General features: G+C 39.4%; 1 protein-coding gene across 7 annotated transcripts in view; it reads left to right on the top strand.

The window, feature by feature from the left end:
- The window catches only part of PLXNA1 (plexin A1), a 405135-nt gene that overhangs the window by 4169 nt on the left and 375080 nt on the right, over positions 1 to 25886 (top strand). The window contains exon 2 of one of the 7 annotated variants that reach the window (XM_058168159.1): positions 2705 to 2780. The exons of the other annotated variants lie outside the window; for them this stretch is intronic. The gene's annotated coding sequence lies outside the window, so the exon portion shown is untranslated. The remainder of the gene's footprint in view (positions 1 to 2704; positions 2781 to 25886) is intronic. 7 annotated transcript variants of the gene reach the window in all.

The following is a 25886-nucleotide window of genomic DNA, read 5'->3' as shown; positions in this document are numbered from 1 at the left end:
AAACAAAAAACAAAACAAAAAAACACCCCCTCCAACTCACTTTGCATGTGGTGGCAGAGATAATTAAAGTAGGCTATAAAAAAAAAGATGCATTTATTTTACTTAAAAAATATTTTAGTTCAGACTTTGTTTGCATAGTTCAACTTGCTTTATATTAGTAAATTACAGTGCTAGCAGTGCTGAGACAACGTTAAGTCTGTGTGGGTGGGAAGAAAGTTTGGATCCAAAATACGTGATCGCATAACAGAGACATTGGGAGGAATGCTAGATTGGTAATACATTGCCTCCCATTCTGGATTTTTGCTTTCCTAAATAGTTGCCTATTTAGGAAAATACAGGTGTGCTGTGTGTGTTGTAGATTTCATAAAATAATAGCCAGATTATGGCCCTTGTCTTTCACAGTTGGATTTCTGGATATTTTATATGTGATGTGCTGGTAAGGTTTTTAGGGATTCTAGACAAAATATCCATTTTACTCTCTTCCACGCCCCAATGGATTCATGTTTCTTGTTTGTATACATGTATGCACAGTTATTTTCAATGTTTAGTATCATTAATTGGGTGGTTTCTAAATGTTCCATTAAAATGGCAATAGCATGATTTCTAGTTATTTAGGCGAAGATATATATACAGCTATATATATATATATAGCTGTTCTTTAGGCCACATTTATGCCATGCACGGGGTCTTAATTTTAGTTTCAGATATTTCCAAGGGATAGCAATATTTGGAAGGACATTTTCCTAAGACATTGGAGAGCCTTTGTTAGTCAGCCTTTCCAAATCTGTGCCATAGATTTTTGTAGCTTGTTTGCTGTGGTGAACTGAATTCTTTGAGTTTGTAAGCCATGGTGAATGGTTGGGCGTGTTGTGTGAACCTAGAAAGTTCTAGTTTTTGCAGTAGAACATGGTTAAGCAAACTATGGCTAGATATAGTTAATGAAGCATATCAGTATAAAGCAAACGTGTTTGGAGAAAAGAACTGGATACAAATGTTTATTTTTTAGGATTCTTCCACAGTAGATTTTAACACTGCTTAATAAAGAAGAGTTACTTTGCACACTTCCTTGCTATATTATTATCTGTGCTCTTGCTACACTGAAAATAATGTTGGATTCATATTGCCAGGCACTGTAAATTTTAAGGTTTTGGCTGATGAGAACTGAAATTTTCCCTAATTGACAAAACAAGTTCCATTGATTTTATTATCTTCTTGAAAAGAAGTATAGTATGCAATTGTTACTTTGCTGATTAGAGTGCTTAATTTGTTCTTATATCTCAGGTTTTGAAATGTTCCTGAAAGCTTTGCTGTTAAATCATGATATATCACCATTCAGGTACTTGAGTGTTACCAATTACAACATGAGTACCTTGCCAAGTTATCAGCAAACCGAGGTCTAGACTCTTGTCATAGCTATTTGTGTTTGACTGTAAGTCTGTATGTATGTTCATGAAGTATGTATGTATGTCTATGCCATAGTGGAGATATATGTAGCTCAGTGTTGACCTGTTTAATTCTTTGTGTTCTTTGAGTTTGCTCCTTTTCCTGTTAATTCTTCGATAGGAAGGAGGCATGCTAAGATCATCTGATCATGTTTCTCAACCATGACAACTTTAAGATGTGTGAACTTTTACTTCCTGAATTCTCCACCTAGCATGCTGACCTAGCTTAATGATAGAATGTCAGGAAGAGAAGAAAATTGAGAACACCAAGAACCCAACCTAAACATTTTTTCCCCTCCTTGTGTGTGTTAAGTGCTCAGCTGCTTCCAGACTTTTGGTTAGAAATTGCCATTTGAACAATGTCTGTATGTTTATACTGTTTTCTTTTCTTCTTTTTTAAAGCATGCTTACTTTAAAGTTATTGCTACCTTTGTAACACATGACTCTGTTGTTTCCCTTGAATGAATGAGGGCATAAGCTTTCTTCGTGCTTTAAGATGGATAGATGCGATTCATAGCCGAACAAACCATCAGATGTTAGCGACAGAGGACCAAAAAATGGGGCTTTAATTATCTGCCATTTTCCCATAGAACTTAGTAGTTTGGCTTCTGCTGCTGAAAACTTGTCTGCTCTTGGACTAGGTCATGAGGGGATTACCTTAAGTAAAGCAAAGTAAAGTTGGGCAATGCCCTGATGTGAGTCACGGTCCAAAGTCTTTTTGTAGTGACACTTTTGCTGGTCCTAAAAGGCGGAGAAGGATATGGTGGCTCAGTGGCTAAGACGCTGAGCTTGTCGATCGAAAGGTCGGCAGTTCAGCGGTTTGAATCCCTAGTGCCCCGTAATGGAGGGAGCTCCCATTACTTGTCCAAGCTTCTGCCAACCTAGCAGTTTGAAAGCATGTAAAAAATGCCAGTAGAAAAATAGGGACCATCTTTGGTGGGAAGGTATCAGCGTTTCATGTCCCTTTGGGGTTTAGTCATGCCAGCCTCATGACCACAGAGACATCTTCGGACAGCTCTGGCTCTTCGGCTTTGAAACGGAGATGAGCACCGCCCCCTAGAGTCAGGAACGACTGCACATATGTGCGAGGGGAACCTTTACCTTAAAAGGCAGAGAGGCCGGGTTGTTTTGTTTTGCTTTCTCCATACCTGTGCTGTTAATTGCCTTTTCACGGGAAAAAGAGCCTGGATTGTATTTTTGCAGTTGGAAATCAAACCTTGTTTTTAAAATTGGGGCTCGGGTGTTTGTCTCATTAAAAGCAGAAATGGAACAGGTTGAGGAGAGGCCGAGGATGGGAAGAAAAAACCAAAACCTCTGAATGAAAATCAAGGAATGCAGGTGAGGACTTAGTTTGGTTGTTGCCTAGCGGTTAAACCAGGTCAAAAGGGCACAAAGGCTATCCTGTCAGGTGTTCCTTTCTTCTCTTCTATTGTTGCCAACAGAACAACCAGCTCCTGGTTTTCGAAAAGAAGATTGGGAACGAGAAAGAAAACGGGCAGCAGAAATTTTACAAGACCTGTATGTGTCTAGAGGAAATGGAGATTTCAAATTAAAGAATACCAACATTCATCTATTATTATTATTACTACTACTACTACTATTATTATTATTATTATTATTATTATTATTATTATTATTATTATTATTATTATTATTATTATTATTATTATTATTTACTGCACGTGTCAGTCCCAGGTTTTGATTTCTGCCTGAATGGAAGCCGTTGACTTGAGGAGACCCACAATTTTCTGTATAGTTTAGGCTCCCTGGAATCTGTGCAAGTCCTCTTGCACGACACAGTTATGGGTTCACATCCAGCTCAATTTATTTTTAACTACATCACTATCCTTAACTGTCTCCTTTATAGTAAAACACTGTGCGCACAGTGGTCCAGCGTCATTAATTACTTTGTGAAATGCTTACACCACCCTGGCAGCTGTGAAATTTAGTTGCCCCAAAGTATATATACAATTATCCTTGCAGCACATCTGAAAGGATAACATAAGGTTGTTTTATATCTCTTTAAAATTGTAAAGCAAAGCATAACACTTTTATCTTGCTTGATTGTCTAGGGCCATGTAAAACCTGCACAGTGCAGGAACATAGGTTTTCTTACACTTCTGTGTTTTGGAACACTGTGACATTTCCTTCAAAGAAAGTGAGCTGGCCCTGGCGCTGGGCACAGAGATGAGCACTTTGTAGCTAGCAAGAAATGGTGGCAAGATATTGGAAGAGTGAGCTTTGTGCTCCTGGGCATTCCCAAAGGCCAAGTGACTGATCTGGCAGAGAGACAATGCTTACATGGTGCCAGCCTGGAATGCAGTGGCCAGTTTAAACAGTGTATGAAATGAAGAAGACCATTAAATGTTCCAGCCAGCCCTAGAAGAAAAATTCCAACATAATTCTGTATGCTATCATGGTAGTATATAGTATGAGCAAAGCAGTGGTGGGTTTCAAAAATTTTTACTATTGGTTCTGTGGGCATGGTTTGGTGTGGGCGTGGCATGGTGGGTGTGGTAGGGGAAGGATACTGTAAAATCTCCATTCCCACCCCACTCCAGGGGAAGAATACTGCAAAATCCCCATTCCCATCCCACCAGCCAGAGGTGGTATTTGCCGGTTCTCCAAACTACTCAAAATTTCTGCTACCGGTTCTCCGAACTGCTCAAAATTTCCACTACCAGTTCTCCAGAACCTGCTGGATTTCACCCCTGTTGTTAATCCCTTGGAAATGAACCCAAATGTACAAAGATCTTCATTTGTTCCAATTGTAGCACTAGTGCTAGAAATACATGGAATTAATTTAGCTGATTTTATTCATTTTTATAAGTAATTGAAGGTAGAAAACATACCTAAAGTCCTTTCTTCTATTTTCTCAACAACAACCCTCTGAGATTAGTTGGGCTGAGACTGAGAGCCTAAAGTCATCCAGTCAGCTTTCATGCCCAAACTGGGACTAGAACTCACAGTCTCCTGGTTTTTAGCCTGATGCCTTGATCACTAGACCAAACTGCCTCTGATTTAATTTGATTATGTTGTGGTATTGGAGATGTATTAGAGCTCTGGTGGTACAGTGGTCAGAATGCAGTAATGCAGACTAATTCTGCCCTCAGTCTGGAGTTCGACCCTGACAGGGCTCAAGGTTGACTCAGCCTTCTATCCTTATGAGGTTGGTAAAATGAGAGCCCAGATTGTTGGGGCAGTATGATGACATTGTAAACTGATCAGGGAGTCCTGTAAGTGCTGTATATAAATTTAAGTGCTATTGCTGTGTATTCTTGTATAATCTCTATATTCTGTTTGTCACCATGAAGGGATATTCTCCTTTTATTGGAGCTCCATTCAAATTTTTTAACATGGCGTGCTCAACATAGGAGCATATTGGAGAAGCCTTCAGCAGATGTGTGAGGTATTCTGTTGTTGGTGTACTCAATAATGAGCACACCAGAAAGCAAATACCAGATTGAAGTCATGGAATGACAGCGAGTTTATGTATATGTATTCTAGGTTGCAACTTTCTGGATTTTTTTGGCAAGCCATCTTCTCAAACATAAAATCAGAAATAATTGAATTGGATTCATTTATTTAGTTTTAAATAAATGAATCCAATTTAGTTTTTAAAACCTTGTTTTACTTCCAAGGATTTTATGTCATGTTCCCTCTTTCAGTTCCCACTTCCCCTGACAAAAAAAAACAAACACTGAGAAATTTGGGCTGAGAGGGAGGGATGGGATCCCACTGAGTTTCCATGATTAAGTGTGGATTTAGGTCTTAGTGTCTCCACAATCTTAACTGCCAACCTGTGCTGGCGCCATGATTTTTATCTTCATTTCCACCTTTGTAGTGTATACCTTGAATGAATGGAATGCAGTTATTTTATTGCCGCTACTTAGCTTGTCTGAAAAGAAAGGTAATAGGTTACTAATCTGAATTAAGTGACCTTTCATATAAATCCAGGAACGGACAATGGTTGTTGTCAGCTGTGTTAATGGGTGTGGGAAAGATATGGAAGAGGCTGTTTGGTATTAATGTCTTCTCTCTGGATGATATTTTTTCACTGTGGCCTGTCTCTGACACCCAAGGCCACCCCTCGAATGGTATTTCTGCAGCTTGTAAAATAATAACAGGCTGTTGTGTGTGCAGACATGCACAACTTATCCCAAAAAGGGTCTTGATTAAACTACTCAACAACTAATACTGGTTGTTCAGTAGTTTGATCAAGACCCTTTTTGGGATTGGATTCTGAAGTGACAAATACTGTAAAATGAAGGTGTATTTAGAAAATGTAACAGACTTATAATACAAAGAGAAAGAGAGAGAGAGATAGCTTCCTCTAAAACTCCTTCCAGTGATAATGGTACATTTTTCATTTCTTTATATTTTGCTCCCTATTTTATTTTCATTTCTAGAAGTAAAAGGCACAGATACAAGACTTCTCCTTTCATTCTGATCCTCAAAGCACTGCTGGAAGCTCTTTAGTGATGTTGCTTCTGTGAAATTACAAAAATGGGATTGTCAACATATTTTTTAAGCAAAAAGCAAAAGATCAACTTTTTTAAAAGACCAATCAAACTGAAGCTCTATGGAGATTTTCAGTCAGAACTGAAGAAGCTTCTTGGATGAAAAGCGAAAAGTCTTCAAGGAAAAAGCCTCGGTTGCGCAGTGGTTAGAGCACAGTCTGCTGACTGCCAGCTGCCTGCAATTTGGCAATTCAAATCTCACTGGCTTATCCTTCCGAGGTGGGTAAAATGAAGACCCAAATTGTTGGGGGTGATATGCAGACTCTGTAAAACCGCTTAGGGAGGGCTGTAAAGCACTGTGAAATGATATATAAGTCTCAGTGCTATTGCTATTGCTAAAAATAAAGCCCAGTTGCCTTTTGAATAAACACCCTTGGGACAATCAAACTGAAGGGGAGAAGAGAGTTGGTGAAAACTCTCGTTTCTCAAGCATACTATAGTCCCTGCCTCAGTAGTCTGAACGGATAGGGCAAACAACTCATAATTTTCTCCAAATTATTTTTGATATTTTGTGACTTTTCTGTAACCATGTGAATATCCAAGAATATTTGGCTCATTTCTGTGTTGCATGACATACCGGTAAGGAGGGATTTAAATTTGCATTGAAACATAAAAATATTTTTGGGAGAACTAAGGAAAGCAGTCATTGTTGACACTTCCAGAAAATTTGTGGCAGGTCTTCAAAATGTCCTATAGCTCGGGGGGTCTCCAACCTTGGCAACTTTAAGCCTGGAGGACTTCAACTCCCAGAATTCCTCAGCTGGGGAATTCTGGGAGTTGAAGTCCTCCAGGCTTAAAGTTGCCAAGGTTGGAGACCCCTACTACAGCTTATTAGCAAAAGGGCGGAGTATTCAGATCTGTTTCGGAAAGAGGTTTTGACTTGGTGTGGGCACACTTGTTTTACCAGCTGGCAGCTCTTTGAAAGAAATATACAACTCCGTACAGAAATAGAGTTCAGGAGGTGTTAAGGAGTTGGTAACAGGTTGGTGACATGTGGTTGCACTGTTGCTGCCTCCTTAATGCTTGCTTAACTCAAAACATATTATTTTCTGGCCCTATGCATTTACTATGCAAGCTCAGGAAAAGATGGTAAAGTAAGTGTACCCGTACTAGATCCAGAGCATGTTTGCCTCTTCAGACCGAAACATTCTTTGCTTCTATAATTTAATCAAAAGTTACACCCAAGCATACAAAACACTCAAACACATTACAACAGGCTCTGGAGCATCTGCCTTTCATTGTCTTAGCTTGCCTGTTGGCTTAGAAACTTTAATTACCTCAAGTTATGTTCCAAGCAACCTAAGCATCCAAGCCATATATAACTTAGATCAGGGGTCTTCAACCGTGGCAATTTAAAGACTTGTGGACTTCAACTCCCAGAATTCTTCAGCAAAGCTGGCTGAGGAATTCTGAGAGTTGCAGTCCATGAGTCTTAAAGTTGCCAAGGTTGGAGACCCCCGACTTAGATTATATTTCTGAACTGGCACTCTTAACGCTCTGAGGCAACAGGCAAGCATATTGCTGAATGGTGAGGAAAGGATTTAACGTCATTGTGGGACTCTACTTTATCCCTGTTTCCAGGTTTCCATCCATGCCTGCTTCTGGCCAAATGATAAAAGAGTTTTGCCATTTTTCTGTGAAGAAGATTTGAAGTGTTTCCTGTGACCTCCCTTCAGAGAACAGGACAACCTTTTTCTCCCTTGGTCTTTCAGGACAAAGAAAAAGATGGGAAGAAAAACCCTCTAGAAGATTCCTTGAAAGGGGTAGAACCATTGCACTGTGAGAATAGGCCCTAGAAAGTGAAGGGTAACAGTGATGTGCACATTTTAAAGGAGTTTAGGTTAAGTTGCAGAAGAACGTATTTAGTTGGGGAAAAAAACTGAGGATTGCATCACTTAATTGATGGAATTATTTCTCATAAATTGTATTTATGGTACTTTCAGATGCCAATTACAGAGGATTACATAAATTAATAGAGGATAATTCTCTTTCCAACCTATTAGTCAAGATGGCTGTAGATTACTGCCACAACCAGTTGATTACTAATTGAGTAGGAGAGCAATGGAAAAAAGGGGTATTGCCGCTTGTGAGCTTCCCAGAGACATCTGGAGAGTTCCTGTTGTAAACCGAGTGTTCTTCTCCTACAGGCAATGGTTGGGTGTGCCCATCACTGACTAATGCTTTTCTTAGCCAGGATTTTTTGAATAAATCAGAATTAGCCTGGCTTATACCCAACTCGCTACGCCAAAACTAACTATGTTGTTATGGATAAAATGTGTGAACCAGTCCCTTTTAAATATGAATGGGGTGTGAACTGACAAGCTCATATGAATTTATGCCTCTTTTTTCTGCCTTTTCATGCATTTCAGGCATTGTGTTACACTGAATTTCATGACATCTTACGAGTTGGCTTTGGGTGGAAGCATATAGGTGGGCTGAGGCCCCCCTCCCCGGCATTCCTCTGCAAGTCATAATGCAGGGACTTTATAGTGAAATCCTTGGCACTCTTAATGGGTTATTGTTATTGTTAGATTCTCCGCACCCATCCCTGCCTGGTTTTTTTAAAAAAGCGTATTGCAAAACAGTCTCTTCCTTCCTTTGTTTTGTTGCTTATGGAAAACTTTCAGACATTTCTTTCTTTTTTCTCTCCACCCTTCTTTTCTGTGGTTCAGCGAGACTCCACAAGCTCTTCAGTTATCTCATTGCTTCCAGCTTTCCCAGGCTTGCTCCTGCTTAGGCAATTAAAAACTGTTGGTAAATTGCGAGTCGGAGCTTTGAAGTGAAGTGAATCCATGCTTTTGCTTCTGCCTTCACTGCAGGCAGAAGCATTTTATGCTCTGGTAAAACCAAAGCGGGCTTTATGCCAGGATGGAACCGAGCATCTGTTCAAGAAGTGTTAGGAAGAGAAGCCAAGCAAAACCATAAGACTTTTATAAGGCCCAGGTAATAACTGAGGAGAGGAAACTTCTCTACAAGTGAATCATTGTCATTGAAAATATCGATGAAGTCAACCATGTTGTGTTACATAGACATTGTTTGAAAATATTTCACCAACCTAGACTTAAATTCCTATCATTCCTGTCTGCAGTATTGGCAAACTATTCTGTGAGCCATATTCCTTTGAGAAGACCTCAGTTATGGGAATACCATTCTAAGAACTAACTATATGTGGTGGGAGATTGTGCAACTCGTGGTTTAAAAAAGTAACTGGTGGGCAATGAATGTCTAAGGATCTTGTTATCAGGGTTCCTTTACATGCCTCAAGTTCTGCATATTCCATAGGAGAGCAGGAAGGTGACAGGAAACTTAAAGTTCCCTCACACGTTTGCACTTACAGATTTGTACTTGCTTACATTTGTACATAAACGTTGTACATAAAATGTTTATGCAGCCCAGAACTGTGTTGGCTTTTTTGGCTGAGTTCAAGAAATGTGGATGGGCAGCTAGTTGCAAGACTTGGACAACCATCTAGATATGAGCCAGCAGTGTGCAGCAGCTGCTAAAAAAGCCAACACAGTTCTGGGCTGCATAAACAGAGGGATAGAATCAAGATCACGTGAAGTGTTAATACCACTTTATAATGCCTTGGTAAGGCCACACTTGGAATACTGCATTCAGTTTTGGTCGCCACGATGTAAAAAAGATGTTGAGACTCTAGAAAGAGTGCAGAGAAGAGCAACAAAGATGATTAGGGGACTGGAGGCTAAAACATATGAAGAACGGTTGCAGGAACTGGGTATGTCTAGTTTAATAAAAAGAAGGACTAGGGGAGACATGATAGCAGTGTTCCAATATCTCAGGGGTTGCCACAAAGAAGAGGGAGTCGGGCTGTTCTCCAAAGCACCTGAGGGTAGAACAAGAAGCAATGGGTGGAAACTGATCAAGGAAAGAAGCAACTTAGAACTAAGGAGAAATTTCCTGACAGTTAGAACAATTAGTATGTGGAACAACTTGCCTGCAGAAGTTGTAAATGCTCCAACACTAGAATTTTTTTAAAAAATGTTGGATAACCATCTGTCTGAGATGGTGTAGGGTTTCCTGCCTGGGCAGGGGGTTGGACTAGAAGGCCTCCAAGGTCCCTTCTAACTCTGTTGTTATTATTATTATAACCTGGCAGATGTGTTCTGCTTTGAGGACCAAAGTGGTTCGTGAGATGGAGAACAGTGGATTAACTTGCTTTTTTATTTATCCAGTTTCCACTATTATTTTTGTAAGTATGTTGAACACCAAGCAGCAGTCCACAATATGTTGTATTTACAATGTTTGTCTAAAAGGAGGATGACCCTAAATTTAAAAATATTGCAAGAATAGAAAAAAATGTCAACAAAACTTCTGTGCAATATCTACCTTCTGTTATATTTTAACTGCAGGTATGCATACATGTATATTTATATCAACTAACAGAAGCCACATTCCAAAAAAAGAGTGAGAGAGAGAAAAGATGACAGGAAATTGAATGGTGACAAGGCTAAGGAAAGAGGTACATAGAAAGGAAAGGAAAGAACAGAAGTCTTTATTGATTTTATCTACCGTTTGCCTTCAGCCCAAACTCCAATCAAGTCTTTGCAGCAATGGTGTTGGTAGTCATTTGTTCCCCCTACTCATTTTTTTTCCCAATCTCTGCTTGAATTCTTAACAACACTCCAATTTCCAGATAATCTTTTGTGAATCTTCCTGTCAGTACTTTTTCTGCAACTGTGATTATTATCATTTGTGAAAACTTTACATTGATTAAAAAAATACATAACTTAAAAATTAAAAGATGGAGAACAAGCCAGGCAAGATCTTACCTAGTTCCTTGTCCTTGACAATTATGTAAAGCAAAAGGCTAGTTAGGTGTTAAAATGAGGTTCCCATAACCCAGCAAGCTAGAGATGGAAGAATTATTAGTCAGACAACATATTGTACTTTCATATTTCTCCATCCTACATTGGTGAGATAGTGAAACATGTCAAGACAGAAGTGGGTAATTCCTGTGATATCCTCCCAACATTCTTCTCTGGTGGCCATTCTGCAGCTTTGGAGAGCTAAACTTTGGCAGCATCTGGAGGAACACACCCAGTAGAAGTTGCTAAACTTTAGGCAGAACATATAGAGTGAACACATATACATTCTTGAGCCACATGACATTGTTCTACAAGTTCTTGGATTTCTGAAGCCAACATGATTTTATGGTTAGAATAATTGAGATTGGAAGAACAAAATTCTGAATCTAAGTAGTTGACTCTACTAATAGAATTGTCTACTATTTCTTAGGTTAGCTTATATCAAAGGAGAGTTTAGAAAATGAACATCGGATGGGAGAACCTTATTGTCCCTCTTGCAGAAAGGCCAGGATATGATTTTGATAAAATACATCAGCTGTAAGCAGCTAATGGGGCTTTATTTAGCCTGATTCCTAATATAATAATTAAAGGCTGCATCTCTCAGAAACTTTGGCATGCTGAGATCTTAAGCACAGTTAATTGGAAGCAAACTTTTTTGGCATCAGGTTAATGTGTAATGTAAATATGTATTTTAAATTGTGGTGTTATAAAAGCTGGATTGTATGAACCACACTGCAGCTGTTTCTGTGCAGATTTATTTTTTAATTCCATGTGCACGGCAGGTTCAGGACTACTGCTGATAATTCTGAAGCAACGCATATGGTGTCTACCCTTTCCAGGCCAAAGCTGCCAGTGAAAACAGAACTATTCATGCAAAGAGCTCAGACACACACAAGTGTGCCACTGGGAAATAAACCCTTCTAGGAGGACTTGTAGACTGCAGAATGCTGCTCTTTGAGAGAATTGGCTGAGCTAAAGCAGATCTCCCTCTCAGATATTATGGCTATCAGATTTAAGTCTGTTCATCTTCTACAAAGAATGCTTAGATAATTAGTTAATACATACTGATTTGGAAGGAAATGATAGCAGTATATTTTCTCTGTACTGTACTGTACTGTACAGAGAAAATATACTATTCTTTTTTACTTGGGAATTGTCTATTTTTTACATACTATTATTACATTTGTGTTTTGCTTTTCTTCTAGGATGGAAATCATATCCTAACTGAATTTTAGTGGGCTTTAAGTTGTCTGGGGAAAATTGAGGTTTAAAGGGCAACACACCAATTTTACAAACAAGTAGTAAATTAGGATGGCATCCAGTAACGGGAGCTCAAAAGGCATATTTGCCATCAAGTGCCTTTTAAATTCGCTCATGGCCTATTGTAAATTTTTATTTCCTTTTTTAAAAATAAATTTGTTAGCAATATTGAACTGTAGACACAGTTATGCCACTGACGACTTTTTCTGAGTGAGACTTTTTTTTTTGCCTGGACTAACATTCATTGATGTAAAATGGCTCATTTTATTATTTAGGTCAATCTGATCATTGCTGAATGAGTTGTAATATTTTTGGAATTTTTAAATATGCATTCTATTTCACTGATGGAATCTGTGATTAAAATAAACTTGTAATCAGTTGGGAACAAAAGTGATAGTTTCCATCAGTGAAATAAAATCTGAAACGGCAGAAGCAATTCTTACAGGACTGAATGGATAATTCAGCGATGTGTCAGAGCAACAAGAGTGAGTCTAAACATTGTAAGAATTGAGTTTGTCTGGAAAGCATAGCTCAAAGTATGTCCATGTCACCATTAGTTTAAACTCATGCCCTGTCCACATTTGGGAGGTCCCTATCTCTCACACCAAAGTTACTCACAATTGTTCTATTGCAATACATTCTATGTGAGGCTGTCTTTGAACAGTATCTGGAAGCTGCAGCTGGTTTTTCCACATGAAATATAGTGTGATGGGTACTCTTTGTTATGCCCATGTGTCATTGCTACTGCACTGAACTTGAATTCCTGCAACAACAATTCAAGAGGGATTACTTGCAATCAGGTTGTTTCTCCTGTCTGGGTAACCTTGGACAGAGTGGGTCTGCTGCAAACCCCTCCACTAATATTGTCATCTTGTGTGACCAAGTGTACCTTCTTTGACAAGGCTTTTGCCTTCTGAAACCTCTCCTAGAGATGACTAGGGTTCCTAGTCTCCAAGCATTCCAGAAAACCCTAAAGCCCTGGTTCTGTTCCCAGGCCTGGAGTTCAGGTATTTTGTGGAGCACGTCAATGTTTCTTTGGAGGTTATTGATGTGGTTTTGTCTGGTCAGTCGTGTCTATTTAAATTATGTATTCTTTTAAATATTGTAAGCTACTCAGAGTCTTTTTGAAGTTGTATGGCCTCAATTAAACCAAGCTAAATTAAATTAATATACAAATTCCATAAAAGGTCACATTATATCTTTCAGAATAGTGCTTCACACCCTCCCATAGCAACAGTATAGGCAAATGGTTGTTCTGGGTGTACTCATGGTAGTGTTATCTTCTTCTTTTTTTCATGATTCTATTCTATTCTAATTTTATTTATTTGTTTATGTTATTTGTTTATTCCAATTTATATAGCTACCTGCCTCACTTACATGATTTGGTGTGGCTTACAAGCACAGATATCTAATTTTCTCTTATGACAGCCTATACCAGGGGTCTGCAACCTTAAACACTCAAAGAGCCGTTTGGACCCGTTTCTCACTGAAAAGAAATCACCGGGAATAACAAAACCTAGGTGATTGTGGCCAACTCGACCTCACTCACACCCATCCAGTCACATAACACCCCCACCCCAGCCATGCTTACCCAGGTTTTGTGGCTCCTGGTGTTTTTTTTTTCCTGTGGGAAACAGGTATCTCTCTGTCTCTCTCATCTCTCTCTCTCTGTCTCTGTCTGTCTGTCTGTTTCGTGTATGTGCGTTCCCTCTTGAATCATTTCCCAAAACAGGGAGGGTTAGTGGTTTTTTTTTCTGATGTTGTTTTCTTCTTTGTGTGCTTTTTACCATATTTAAATCAAGAGTCATTTCAGGTTCTCAGATAAATTTTCGTCCCCCTGCGGTGGCTCCCTATCAGCTGACCCCTCCCTGTTGGCTGGCCTCCCCCTCCCCTCCCAGTCTCTCCTTGCCTGGCCTGAGAAGGTAAGGGTGACAGAGAGTGATGAGGACTTATTCCATATTCCAGAGCAGGAGTGAAGTACCCCTGAACTTGCCATATCTCGCAGGAGCTTCTTCCGGCCATTGTTGGTGCTGAGCACACCTTGGTCGCTTGGGTCGCGCAACTTGCTCTCCACCCCGAGACACTGGCTTGGCCTGGCTGTGGCCGATGCTGCTGTTATTGCCACCTCCATAGCCTGCCCATTGCTCTCACAGCGCCTTGTGCAGCACAGTTAAATTTAGTGTGCTTCACAATGGGGGAGACGGTGTCCCCTTCTCCTCCTGGAGCCCATTACGATGCAAAGTATTGGCGGCAGCCGGGTCGGGCCAGTGTCTCGGGGCGGAGAGCAAGTCGCGCATCTCCCTGAGCGACCAAAGTGCGTGCACCAACAAGGGCCAGAAGAAGCGCCTGTGAGATATGGCAAGTACAGGGGTGCTTCGCTCCTGCTCTGGAATACGGAGCAAGTCTCCATCCCCTGCCGTCGCCCTTACCTTCTCAGGCCAGGCGAGGAGAGACTGGGAGAGGAGGGCGAGGTGCGGGGCCAGCCAGTGGTGGTTTCAGTGGACAGCCACAGCAGGGGGAGGAAAGAGTTGCATGCGGCTCTGGAGCCGCAGGTTGCAGACACCTGGAGTATAACTTGATCTAGCATGCTATTGGCAAAAAATAACCCATTCAGGTCTAGTTTGCTTTCTAGAGCCTACAATTCTATTTTGTCCTTAAAAAGTTTTATGTATCAATAGGCAAGGACTGAATATATTTTTATATATTCACCATACCAAAGAATTTTCTAAACTATCTTAAACAACTGGCTGTTTGTTTTCTAAATAAGAGAAAGTTCAATTTCAGCCAAGGCTGTCACTTCATTTCCTCTCTTGTGTTTGATCCTTGTGAAGGATTTATGTAGCATCATTTTGTTGTCGTTGTAGTAACAATACACCAGTTTAAATACTCTTTTCCCAGTATAACTTTTAATTTCTGTGAATGTGTTTGTATGTTGCACTAGCTATGTTAAAAAAATTAAAACACAGTGACAGGGTTCACACAGCTTGCTTAACCCAAATCCAGCCACAGGATGGATTGACCCAGGCAAACTCTGGCTTGCATCTGCCTCCTGAAGCATCCCTAGATGCTGCCAAAATTGAACTACAAAATTGCCAATATTCAGCAACACAATACAATGTTTAGCCCCCAAAGGATTTCAAAATAGTTGTTTTGAGCCTCTGTGCATTTTTTCATAAACAGTTTCGTGTCTCCAAGATAAATCATTGTGGCTCTCAGAGGCCTCCAAAAGCTGATACTTCATTTATTTGGCCAAGTGTAGTTAGATACACGAGAAATTTGTCTCTGGTACAGACGCCCACACTTCATTGGTTTTATGAACCCAGCTAGTGTCGTGCAAAGAGGGTTTCGGTAAAATCCTCACTAGTATAATGAGTATATATAATAAATCTCTAGTCTACATGATATTCATGTATTTAATAATTGGTTATCAGAGAACTTTATCGTTACCACTATTTTATTTCTGCAGATACATTTGTAAAAAAAAAGAAGAGAGAATATGTTCCTAAATAATTTTTATGAAGAAATGTGCTGTTGGATAATTACATTTAATTAGTTTTCATATTATGTATCCTGCTCTACTTTTATTCTAGTGGCTAAGAGACAAAGCTATAAAATATGGAAACAAAACAAAGCCATTTCTGCTAGACACACCTACCTACCCACCCATAGCTGCTGTTTTTTATGATGTGAATGTGTTGCATATAAGTAATTCAAATACCCATAATCCTCAGCATGACTGCTTCACTGTTAGCATTGTATCCTGATGTTAATAAATGTGATTTGCATACATATGGTGCATTGAAGATCCTGGCATTCCCTGAAAAGTCAGAGACGAGCGCCAATGATTTTGGAATAACCCTTTTTTAGAAATCGCGTAATATTTTCATATGCATGAACTATGGAACTAAGTAATCCTGTTTCCATTCAGTGGAGGCACCATCCTTTATGTCTTCTTTTTTTAAGCATTACTAGTGACGGCAGCCCTTGCTGGCTATTGCTTTGCTTTCTAGTGCTCCGTTCCTCCTTCCCATTTTCTTGTTAAAGTTTACAGGAACTGAAAATGACAGTAAGATGGCCGTGGCTACTGACTGGAGTATGATTTGTGTCACAAGGTGCAGAGTCCTATTGAGAAAGGATGGGTAGGAGGGAGGTGAAGAAATGATAGGTCTGCTCTCGTCTGGAGGTGGCTAGGCTAGATAGAAGTTACATCAATCCCAGAGGTCAGGGAGGAAGCCGCTTACAAAAGAACTAGAAGGGCTGGTAAATTTGGGAAGCAGACATGCGGTACACCCTTCTGCTTTGAGTGCCAAAAAGTTTATTTTTGCACACCATCTGCCATTTTTTTCATTTGCCATCTTCCCACGGGGTGTTCACGCAAGCTGCCTCTCTAGATTGGCTCTGTGTGTGATTTAGCATGTCTTGGCAAGTATGCCTCGTGTCTCCTGAGAACGAGTCACCTATGGCTTACCTAAGCGGTAAGAATTGCAGTGATCCTTTGCATTCCGTAGGCAATCAGCATTGCCAGCCTAGTGAAAACTTACCTGAGTAATTTGTTATGTGTTATACTTCTGCTAAGACAAAAAGAGCATATGGCGTGAAGACAAATCTTGCTGCCCAGGCCACTGGGATGAGCTCTGAAATTAAGTCTAAAATGGATACTGAGCAAAGGTCTTGAAGTGACAGCGAAATGATGATTCCGAAGCCGACCCATGGCAGATATTTCTGCATGAATTCTCCAGTATTGAATTCTTTCTCTTCCTTTCTCTTCCTTTCTCTCTCCTTTCCTTCCTGGGCCAGTAAAAATGTCAACTTCCTATGATATAAAGCTTTCTTTTTCTTTTTTCTTCTGATGTGGAGATCTTACAGTTTAACTGCAAATGCAGTGATTGTAGAAGAAAGAGTGAACACAGGAGCTTAAGAAAGAATAGTATTGTGGATGGAAATAAAGGATATCTACCTGGCTCATGGCCAAGATTTTCATTGCTATGTCACCATTTGTCTCACATGCCTGTGGTCTCGTGTGCAGCATCAAAACAAAACCCCAGTGATGCTATTTTCTCACAGATCACAAATTCATGTGACCTTCCCCTTGTGATGATGGGAATATTTCTGAATACTGTAGCTCTCCCTTTTCTCTCCTGTATGGACTGGGCTGCCAATTTTATTGGCAGCCATTGTCATAAGAAGGCTTAAAGTATCTTAATCTTGGAATGATGTCACTAGGAAGTCTTTTTATTCTTTTAATTTTATCTATTGTATTTTTCTTTGTTTTATTTCTTAATAATTTTAATTAACGGTTCTATATGGTGGTTTTATTTATTTATTTATTTATTTATTTATTTATTTATTTATTTTATCACATTTATATACCGCCCTATCTCCCAGGGGACTCAGGGCGGTTCACAGGCAAGTAAAAAGCACATATACATACAGACTAAAATAACAGTTAAAAAACTTATTCTACATGGCCGAATTATTAAAAGCAATATAAATAATAAAACCCATTTAAAACCAGTATAAATTTAAAATCTAATCCAGTCCTTCGCAGATGAATAAATGTGTTTTAAGCTCGCGACGGAAGGTTCGGAGGTCCGGAAGTTGACGAAGTCCTGGGGGAGTTCGTTCCAGAGGGTGGGAGCCCCCACAGAGAAGGCCCTTCCCCTGGGTGTCGCCAGACGGCACTGCCTAGCCGATGGCACCCTGAGGAATCCCTCTCTATGAGAGCGCACGGGTCGGTGAGAGGTATTCGGTAGCAGTAGGCGGTCCCGTAAGTAACCCGGCCCTATGCCATGGAGCGCTTTAAAGATGGTTACCAAAACCTTGAAGCGCACCCGGAAGGCCACAGGTAGCCAGTGCAGTCTGCGCAGGATAGGTGTCACACAGGAGCCACGAGGGGCTCCCTCTATCACCCGCGCAGCCGCATTCTGAACTAACTGAAGCCTCCGGATGCCCCTCAAGGGGAGCCCCATGTAGAGAGCATTGCAGTAGTCCAGACGAGACGTCACGAGGGCGTGAGTGACCGTGGATAAGGCATCCCGGTCTAGAAAGGGGCGCAACTGGCGCACCAGGCGAACCTGGTAGAAAGCTCTCCTGGAGACGGCCGTCAAATGATCTTCAAAAGACAGCCGTTCATCCAGGAGGACGCCCAAGTTGCGCACCCTCTCCATCGGGGCCAATGACTCGCCCCCAACAGTCAGCCGTGGACTCAGCTGACTGTACCGGGATGCCGGCATCCACAGCCACTCTGTCTTGGAGGGATTGAGCTTGAGCCTGTTTCTCCCCATCCAGACCCGTACGGCTTCCAAACACCGGGACAGCACTTCGATAGCTTCGTTGGGGTGGCCCGGTGTGGAAAAGTACAGCTGGGTGTCATCCGCGTACAGCTGGTACCTCACACCGAAGCCACTGATGATCTCACCCAGCGGCTTCATATAGATGTTGAACAGAAGGCGAGAATCGCCCCCGACGGCACCCCACAAGTGAGGCGCCCCGGGGCCGACCTCTGCCCCCCTGTCAACACCGTCTGCGACCGATCGGAGAGATAGGAGGAGAACCACCGATAAACGGTGCCTCCCACTCCCAATCCCTCCAACCGGCGCAGCAGGATACCATGGTCGATGGTATCAAAAGCCGCTGAGAGGTCTAATAGGACCAGGGCAGAGGAACAACCCCTATCCCTGGCCCTCCAGAGATCATCCACCAACGCGACCAAAGCCGTCTCAGTGCTGTAACCGGGCCGGAAACCGGACTGGAACGGGTCTAGATAGACAGTTTCATCCAGGTGTAGGGGAAACTGATATGCTCTTATTGTATTTTATGGCTCTTATTGTATTTGAGCCTTTTAATGTTTTGGTTTGATATTGTAGCTACTTTTCTGGTCAGTGAATGCAAGCAAGCAAATAAATAAATGTTATGGCATAACACTCACTTGTTTCAGAAAAGCTTGTTGCCTCAAAATGAAATTGCAACAAGAAAAACACAAACTTTTTTTTGAGGAGTGGGGGGAGAATTTCTCACATTGGCTAATGGGAGAGCCTGCTGATCAGTTCATGGAGGGGAGGTGGCTGAGGCTACTGATTAATTAAATTTGTTGTTATAGAAATGACTGGTTTATACTATTCCAGGGGTTTCAAACTCAAGGCCTGAGGCCGGATCCGGCCCACAGGATGCTTAAGGCTGCCCTGGAAACAGGAGCAGCCCACGGTGCCTCTGCCAGTAAAAATGGAGCTTGGGAGGGCCATGCGTTGTCCTCCCGAGCTCCCTTTTCACTGGCAAAGGGCTGCAGGAGGATCCCCCGCAGCCCCGCCTGGCCACCACAGGTACCCCAACACAAATAATGTCGAGCTGGCCATACCCCCTGGCCACCCTCCCATCCCCCCGAGGTCAAACACAACCCTGATGTGACCTTCAATGAAATCGAATTTGACACCCCTGTACTATTCTGTAAAAGTAAAAAGATGAGGTTTGATGTTATTGCCTTATTCTCCTGCACCAAAGGGAGTCGGGAAGGGAACACCTTTTCTTTCCTTTTCCCTTTTTTTCTTTCCCCTTTCCCCTTCCTTTCTCCCTCCTATTTTTCCTGTTATTTATTTTTATATTTTTGTGTTTTATATTATAAATAATAAAATAAAAAATAATAAAGGGGGGCTGAGGAGACAGGTGACCAGGGACTATGTGGCTATTAATTCTGTTTGACAGAAGTGTTAGCCATTTTTTTGGTGCTCCCAAAGTCTTACTCATCCGGTCTGGCAAACTCAAGTGTATCAATGATTCAAGCCAGATTTCACAGAGCTCATGTTATCCAGCATTCCAGTATTTGACCATGTCTGATTGCCTTCATACTCTTTCCTCGGTTATCCCAGTGTCTTCCATATGGAGTACTTCCACTGCATTTTCAACTTGCTTGATCCATGTTGCATTCCCTATTGTGATGCCTCTTGTTTTCATACAAACTTTTCCAAAAATCTAAGGTCTCTTTTGTCAGTTTTTTTTTTTTTTGCATTATGTGTGTCTTCCGATTTTCAAAGGTTTTGTAGAACTGATGTCGATTTGCTCTAAAATAAACTGCAAATACTGCTGCAATTGAATTATTCAGTTGTTATATCACTTGATCTTCTCTTCAAAAACCGTGACTCTTTGTTTCCATTGTTCTACAGCCTTTGGGGTTCCCTTCCCCTCCAGGCTGTATTTCTCACATAGATTAGTTTTGATTTTCTTATTTTTCAAGGTTCCCTGCTTCAAATTCTTTGAAGTGTTCAAATTGCTGTGAATTTATCCTAAATTCCAATTGCATTTTCCATTGAGGTTTTCATTTCTTGGTAACTTAATTCCTTTGTATTTTACACCCCAAATCATTAGTGTTTTTATAGTCTGTGGTATGTATCAGTTGATTCATTTGAGCCAATGTTTCAGTTGGAATAATGTTAACAACTTCATTAATATTCCAATGTTTTAGCCAAAGTTTTCTTCTTGGTTTGTTTAAATTTTGGCAAGCATATTCTTCCCGCTGCTTTCATTTCTCCTTAATTTTCCCAACTAGTTCTTGATTAAACAACAGTGCTTGCAGTTCTTTAGCAATTTCAGTTTCTTTGCCTTCTCTTCTTTTCTCTTCCTTCTCCTGATCTAGAGGTCACTTTCTATTATCTGTTGCTCACTTTGCAAAGTGGTATTTTTATTGGTAGTTTGGAATAAATCTGAATTTTGAGTTGTTGGCTTTCCAGATCAGCATTGTTAAATAAGTTGTGTTTTAAAATGACATGCCTTTGGTCTCTTCTCATTAATATCTTCCTTCACAAAGCTGGAACATGTTTCAGTGGTTCTGAAACTGTAATAATAAAAGTAACTGTTATTCTCTGTTCACAACAATGTGAAATTACAGCTGCCAGTTGGCATTCTCATCAAGTTCTTCCAAGAACCTAAGATGTCGTAATGTATGGCAGTGTGGCCTTTTGCAATCGACACTTTTGTCAATGTACAGGCTTTCCAAGTTACCATCCATAGGTAAGAACCTAGGTTGTTTTAACTTATTGGCATAGGATATGTGCGAATCCAAGTAGTGGCCTTCTATAATTGACAGATGGAAATGTTACCAATGCACAGGTTTTCTAAGTGCTATCCAGTTTTTATTATTTTTATAATACACACTGCCAGCTGCCAGTTCTTTAGATAGCATTGGCCTTCATACACATAGAATTCTTCCCAAAAACTTAGTATGTCATAAGGTATTGGTGTAGTAATATCTGTGGAATCAAGTAGTGTGGTCTTTGGTAACTGACAGATGGAAATTTTTACTAATAACATGTTTTCTATGTGCTGCCTAAGATTTTTTTTTTTTTGGGAATGGCACCTAGTGTGCCAGTAATCAATGTGGCTACCACAGCTGGTTTATACCATAATCTCTCAGTTTTGATTTTCAGAACTTGATGTTTTCTGATCATTTCCAATTTTTTGTTTTCTATTCTACTATCCCCTTGTAGGGCACATAAATGATCTACACTTTCTTCTTTTCAACCATAGTTAAATCTGCAGTGTTTTGAACCAAGATTTTTATCGGTTTTGTATCCCGAAATACCACAATATTTTAACCTGTTCATTTTCAATGACTTTTTTCAACTCTTGCCACCAACTTCTCATTACTGGCACATGATTTTTTTTATTAGTTTACAATATAAAATACAAAAAAAAAAATAGTGGAAAATTAAGGGAGGGAACATAATAATTTTTACAGATGCTCTAATGAATCATTTTGACAACTGTGTTATGTGGTTTATAATCCATTTGTGCAATCTTGTTGGAGGAGCTGAGTACATGATTTACTGTTTCCTCTTTCTTTTTGCATAATCTGTACTTTGAATTTGATGATTTTACAATTTTGGCTTTGATTGCATTAATTTGAATAGCTTGCTTTTGAGCAGCCAAAATCAACCCTCTAAATTTCTTTTTTAATGTTCCAGTTGTAAGCCATTGCTAGGTTTTATCCACTTTCCCTTCTACCTTTAGTAAAATTGACCATATAATGCTTTTCTCTGCCAGCATTCTGTTCTATTCTTGTTTTTATTACATTATTTTGATATTTATGTTTTGTTTCCTACACATTCAGTAAGTTCCAATTTTTAACTTGCATCACTGTTTGTTCTTGGATGTCTTTTAGACAATGCAAACTGTTCTTTTTCAGAAGTTTTTTTTTACCTGAAGTAGATCTCTGCCTCCATTTCTGTGATACAGTTATAGTCTATCAATTTCAATACAAGAATATAATGCACAGTGAATAGTCATTACCTTTCTTGTTTTTTAGTCCAAACTGTCTAATTTAGCTTGTGTGCATTTAATAACTCCAGTAGTGTATTGTACCACAGGTGTGGCCCACATATTGATGGTGCGTTTTCTGTTCAATTTCGTCTAATAATTTTGTTTTGTTAGCACTTTTCTAACTCTTTGGATTTATTCTTTACTAATCACATTTCCAATTTGTCTATGCTTCATGTTAATCAGCTGTAAAATGTCCAGATTTTACTTGTAGGCTTCATCCTTCTGGCTCCTGATAGTTTGGCCATTCAGCATTTCAATCCCATTAGTGTTGACGATTTTAACCCCACCTTATTGCTACTGTAGCACATTTCTCTAGGCCAAATCCCATTGCTATATTTATGCTAGAAATTCTTACAATGTTTGTCAATGACTGGATTTTGATTTCTGATTTTCTATGAAGCTTTTAATCATTCATATAAACCAGATGTGAGATTTTATTAGCATCTTTTTGCTATTTGATAGCCAAGACTTGTTTTCCTTGAAGTCATTGAAAGTGGGATTATGCCAATGACAAATAATAATATTTTATCACAAATAAAAGGGTGATAATGAGTTACCCTGAAAGATGCCTTGCCTAATGTTGACAAGCCCATGTTTTTCATTCCCAATGACAATTCTGTGTTCCACTGCTTCATTATTTTTTCTATATTCTAAAGTTTTTATTGACACCAATTTTTTCCAGAGATTTGATGATTCCAATATTTTTAATAATCAATCTAGATAATATATAAAATAGTTTTTCAGCTTTTGCAATTCTCCTGAATAATTTTATTAACTAGAAGTTGAACTTTTATACCTCTGCTTTTTCTATTTCCTCTTTTCTACTGGGAGGATGTTATTTTCTTGTAAATAATCTTGGATGTTTGTCTGTGAATGTCTGTGAATAATATAAACATTGTAGCAAACATGTTTTGGTCTATAATTTCTTGATGTTGTCTCTTTCACTATAACTTTTTGAATCAGATACATTTTGTCAGTTATGAACCAATCACTTGTATCTCCTTTATGCAATACTTCATTAAGCTGTTTAGCTATAATTGGATGTAAACCAGTCAGACACTTGAGCCAAAAGCCATGTGGTTGGTCATTTCCAGGAGATGTCCAGTTTTTAATCCTTTTCATTTGATTTTTTTTACTGTTTCCACTATTATTATTAAGTCTTCCATCTATAGAGTTCTCTATAGATCTTTCTAAAACTGGATTGTTTTCTTTTTGTTTGGTTTTCTATTTTCAGAATGACTATTGCTGTTTATACTTTTGCAGAATCACCTCTGGTCTGATTAAAATAGCTGATTTTGCTTAAATTGGATGATTCTCTCTTCATAGCATTCAATTTTCCCAGCTAGTAATGTTATTTGTTGTTTTATGATTTCCAAAGCTGCCTCAATTTCTCTGGTGCCAAGCCAATATTTTTCTGTTAGGCTTCTCCTGATCTGTTCATTCTTCAGTTTCTGTCTTGTTTTTTTAAAATTACTTGCATCTCATCTCAGTTCCTTTAACTTGGCCTCCAGTGTGATCTTCCACTTTGGGATTGAATATGACTTTACTTTTGGTTTTCTAATTTTAATACTCTGTTCTTCTGCTATACTATAGGTAAGATGATTGGTTGTTTGATAGATGTCATTTTAAACCTTATTCATATCTTTCATTATAAGTGCCAGGAATTTTGGGGGAACTTTTCAGTACTGTCAATGTCTGTTTGTCTACTGTTAATTCTGCTTATCTTCTCTTTTTATTTTTCATGTTGTGGGATAGGATCATAGATTGTATGAGTACTGGCTTGTACTGGTTCTATTATTACTTCTAAGTTATCATTTATGTAGTTCATATCATGTGCTTCCTTTATAAATCCAGAGGTTGTTATCTGAGTTTAGTCATTTTCACTATTTTTCTTAATTTTTTCCAATTCTGCTTCTCCGAATATTTTATTTCTGGTAATGAATTTCCTTTGATCTGCTAATCATTGTTTAGTGATGTTTGAGTCGGGATAAATTATTTTCAGTGTTCAAACATTCGCTTTAATTACCCCCGCTTTCTCGTTTCTGGTTTAAAATAGTAGACCATAATGGTACAATTTTCAAACACAGTATACTTTTGTCTTGTCTGAGGTAATTGTTCTTCCAGTAATCCTTAAGATGGTTTTATGACAGAATGCGGTACCATCAAGAGTTTATTATCATGGAACCTGGTTGACCTCTAGTCTGGGAAGCTAGCAGTTAAATTTGGCCGATACTTGAATGAGAGACTTTTAGGATAAACCAGGAATGGGAGATTAGAAACAAAGAAAGAAAAAAATCTCAGAGGGTGGTAGTGGCACCACTTTTTTACTATTCAACATGAATATGTCCATAAAAATCACCAAACGTTGAGTAGAACTACATTATTTTAAGGACACGTGCTTTCCAGAGCTTTGTAGAAAACAATGGAATGTAAATATTAGCATGTGCAAGTGCATCAGGTTCAGATACAAGGCCTATTAAAGCAGCTGCATCTTCCCTGGGATAGGGCAGTTGTAGCACAACCCCAGAAAAAGAGACTTGGTTGCTGACGGGTGTCATATTCCAGGTAGCTCTTGACTTGTGACAGTCCATTTAGTGACATTCAAAGTTACACTGAAAAAAGTGTGCTTATGACTGATGACCGTTTCTCCCATTTAACAACCGTTGCAACATCCGCATCGTCACTTGATCAAAATTCAGATGCTTGGCAATAATTGACTCCTATTAATTAATGACAGTTGCAGTGCTGTGGGGTCATGCGAGATCACCTTTTGCAATATTCTGACAAGCAAAGTCAATGGAGAAGCCAGCTTCACTTAACAACCGTGTCACTAACTTAACAACTGCAGCGCTTCACTTAGCAGTTGTGACAAGAAATGTCATAAAATGAGGCAAAACTCGCTTAACAACGTATGAGGCAAAATGGTTCACTTAACATAAATTTTGGGCTCAATTGTGGGTTATAAGTTGAGGACTCTCTGTACTTATTTTAACGCACCTTTTCTCCTTCAGTCCAAAGCATTGCATATGATTAACAAATATAATCTGTGATAATGTCTTTTGCACATTGCATTAAGAAAAAATGAACCACTTATGCAAATTCTCTCCTATAGGATGTCTTAGATCATCGTTTTCTGTATCTGTACTTTCCTCCCTCTAGTCTTTGTGTCTGTCTGATTGTCTCTTGGTCTGCCTGCCTGCCTGTCTCATTCTTACAGATATTTTGAAGATCAGAAGCCAGAATAACATTGTAGACATAAAGTATTTGGCTACCCCTGCAATATTTTAACTTACTCAGCTGATGCTTCGAAAAAATCATTTTTTTAAACTAATCAACAAATTTGAGGGAGCCTTAAGCAATTTGTATTGATATGGCAGTATTGGCTTCTGCTGTGTATCCACATGTATCTGGTGTTTGACAGCAGTATCTTTTTGTTATGTGATTCCACCTAATCGGTTTCCTTGTTTCTGTAGGGTTTATTAGTAAGACAGTGCATTCTATGGGACATATGGCCAGTTTTAGAAATCCTC

Source organism: Ahaetulla prasina, chromosome 2, assembly GCF_028640845.1.
Source record: "Ahaetulla prasina isolate Xishuangbanna chromosome 2, ASM2864084v1, whole genome shotgun sequence".
Lineage (NCBI taxonomy): Eukaryota > Metazoa > Chordata > Lepidosauria > Squamata > Colubridae > Ahaetulla > Ahaetulla prasina.
Note: the sequence above shows the minus strand (reverse complement) of the source record. Positions and strands in the feature narration are given on the sequence as shown.